The following is a 3787-nucleotide window of genomic DNA, read 5'->3' as shown; positions in this document are numbered from 1 at the left end:
AGTGTCATCTTTTCTAAATGACAGTCTCATCTGGTCACTCTCCCGTTTCAAAACATGACTCATCCCTGTGATCCTCAGGGTAAAGTCTTTGGAGATTATCTTCAGAGAACAAACAAGACCTTTCATCATCTTACCCCAGCCAGTTTTTCTAGCTTCCCTCCCTTCAATTCTCCTACTCTTACCTTGTACTTCAGCAATACCTTAATAATTGCAGTTCCTTGCATATTTCTATTATTTGATGCTCAGGGATAGGACTAGTTTGAGGAGGGTGAGGCTTTTGCCTCAGATGTGGAATTTAAGAAGACACCAAAAAAAAAAAAAAATCAGTAATCAAGGTAAGTAATGTTATAATGCAATCTTTAAAAAAATAAATGCAAAAGTCCAAAATGAATAAAATATCAAACTATTTTAAATATATATACTATTACGTAAATGTCAAAGATATTTATCTGTTGATCATCATTCCTCACTTTGTGTATCTGTTCTGTATTTGTTTATCTTATTAATCTTATTCATCCTTCAAGAAATACCTCTCCTAGGAAGCTTTCTCTGATTTTTCCCTTTCCAGAAAGAACTGGGGCTCCTTTTTCTGAACTACCATGGTGCCTTATACATGCTTCTATTTTTGCACTTATCACCCCATGTTTAACTGTAAGTGTGTGTGTGTGTGTTTGTTTGCTTATTTTTCTCTGCACCAACTTGAGGTTAGAACACTGTGGATTCCTTTCACGTGTTTCTTTCAAGTCGTTATGCTTATTGTTCCCAACATCTCTTATAGAGACTATGGTAAGCAGAGTTCCAATATGGCCCCATAATCTCTGCCCCCTGGTGTTATGTTCATGATTAAGTTACATTATATGGCAAGAGTAATGGGTCCCACTCCCTTGAGTAGGTTACATTATAATACAGTTATAGAGGAATTTTGCAGATGTAATTAAAACCCCAAATAAGTTGAATTTAATCAACAGGGAAATTATCCTGGACAGTCCTGACTTAGCAAGTGGAAAGCCTTTAAAAGAGGGCTTAGGCTTTCCCTGAAATCAGAGATGATCTTGTTGGCTTTCAGAAACAAGTTACCATGAGTTCTACAGCTGTAAGAAAATGAGTTTTGCCCCAAAACTGAATTTATTTATGTAAAAGCATGTGATCACCATCTTCTCATTTATGCATATATGCATTGATGTTTGTGTATCTTCATAGAAAGTTTCTAGAAGTATATACAAATAGTAGTCAATGGTTGTTAAGCCCTGGAAAGCTGAATTGAAATAAAAAATAATTTTTTGTAAGTTTTTACGAATCATTAGAGAAATGCAAATCAAACCCACAATGAGATATCACCTCATGCCTGTTATAATGCCTAGCATCAAAAAGAAAAGAGATAAATGCTGGTGAGGATGTGGAGGAAAAAAAACCCTTGTTTACTGTTGGTGGGATTGTAAACTGGTACAATCAGTGTGAAAAACAGTATGGAGATGCCTCAAAAAATTAAAAATAGAACTGCCATAAGATCCAGCAATTCCACCTCTGGGAATATATCCAGAGGAAACTAAAACACTATGTTGAAGAGAGAGATATTTGCATCCCCATGTTCATAGCAGCACTATTTACAATAGCCAGGACATGGAATCAAGCTAAGTGTCCATCAATGGATGAATGGATAAAGTATTTGTGTAATATTATTTAGCCACGAAAAAGAAGGAAATCCCGCTATTTGCAACAAAGTGGATGGAACTTGAGGGCATTATACTAAGTGAAATAAGTCAGAGAAAAATAAATACAATATGATTTCACTTATATGTGACATCTAAACAAACAAAAAAAAAACCAAGCAGATGAACAAACTCAGACATAGAGAAAGAGATCAGATTTGTGGTTTCCAGAAGCAGAGAGTAGGGGTAGGGGGAATTGGATGAAGATGGTCAAAAGTTACTAACTTCCAGTTATAAGATAAATAAGCACTAGGGGTGTAAAGTACAACATGGTAACTGTATTTAACACTGTAGTATGATATATATATATACATATATATACGCATACACATGCATATGAAAGTTGAGGGACTTCCCTGGTGGCACAGTGGTTAAGAATCCACCACCTGCCAATGTAGGGGACATGGGTTCAATCCCTGGTCTGAGAAGATGCCACAGGCCACAGAGCAACTAAGCCTGTGCTCTAGAGCCTGCGAGCCAGAACTCATGAAGACTGCATACCACAACTACTGAAACGCCTGCGCGCCTAGACCCACTGCTCTGCAACAAGAGAAACCACCGCAACGAGAAGCCCGCACACTGCAATGAAGGGTAGCCCCCGCTCGCTGCAACTAGAAAAAGCCCATGTGCAGCAACAAAGACCCAACTCAGCCAAAAATAAATAAATGAAATAAAATAAATTTTAAAAAAAAAGTTGAACAAAGTAACTCCTAAGAATTCTCATCACAGGAAAAATATTTTTTAAATTTTTATCTTCTTTTTTTGTATCTATAGGAGATAATGGACGTTAACTAAACTAATTGTAGTAATTATTTCACAATATAAGTAAGTCAAATCATTATGTTGCACATCTTAAATTTATACAGTGCTGTGTATCAATTATATCTCAATAAAACTGGACAAAAATTTTAAAAATATTTTAATTTTGTAAGTTTAAAATTTTTTTGATCTGTTTGGCCATTTTACTACATGCATGTATTACTTTTAAAAATTAATAAAATATGTACATTTATTATAAAATAAATTAATATAATAAATGATATAACTATATATTTATATATAGTTACTTATAATACTTGTCTGTATATAATATATACACACCTTCAAAGAAGAAATATAATCACAAGTTCAATATAATCACATTTCCTCTATTTGAGGAAAAGGGAGAAAAAACACACAAACATATAAATCCAAGATAATTATTACCTTCATGTATTTTCCTTGTCTTTCCTCATATGCATACTTTTCTCCTAGTTTTTATTGTATTTGACATTGAATTTTGCATAAACAAATTAATTTGTATAAATTAAGTAACATAGCAAAAATTTGTTGAGTTTATTCCATAATCTTCATAAAGCATAATTTTAATACCTGGAAAATATACCTTGAAGTATTGTGCCATATTTATTAAATCAGTATATCATGAGCTAGTATTTAAGTTAGTTTCATTTATTCACCATTGTAAACAATATTGCAATAAATATTTGTTTTGCAAAAATATTATCCTTATTTAGCATATTTTTTATTAAGATAGATATCCAGGGTCTTCCCTGGCAGTCCAGTGGTGAAGAATCCATACTTCTACTGCAGGGGGCACGTGTTCGATCCCTGGCCGGGGAAATAAAATCCTGCATGCTGCACAGCGCGGCCAAAAAAGAAAAAAATAAAAACGATAGATACCCAGATGTGGAACTGTATCAAATGTACCAGTTACCATCCTTATAGACTTTCTTTACCCTATTCCCCCCCTAATATAATCTCTCCCTGCTAACACATTTTAGTATGTTGGTCTATTTTTACATACTTGACTACTATCTACCCTTTACAATGCATATATCTATATCCCATAGGTAACTAATTTCCATATAACACACGAATATATAAATCAGGTAGTAATAAGTGGAAGATGTTCTTGCCAGGCTGTTATGATATGAGGCTAATGGTAAGGGGCTACACTAGGGGCTTCAGTCTGTGGTATTTCTGCTTCATGTACGCCTGCTGTTATATGAAGACTTTCCAAGAGTTCTGAGTGCCCAACTTCCTTAAGTACTCTTATATAAAATTAGTCCCCTTGAGAA

This window comes from Balaenoptera acutorostrata, chromosome 5 (assembly GCF_949987535.1).
Source record: "Balaenoptera acutorostrata chromosome 5, mBalAcu1.1, whole genome shotgun sequence".
Lineage (NCBI taxonomy): Eukaryota > Metazoa > Chordata > Mammalia > Artiodactyla > Balaenopteridae > Balaenoptera > Balaenoptera acutorostrata.
This window is presented reverse-complemented; position numbering follows the sequence as displayed.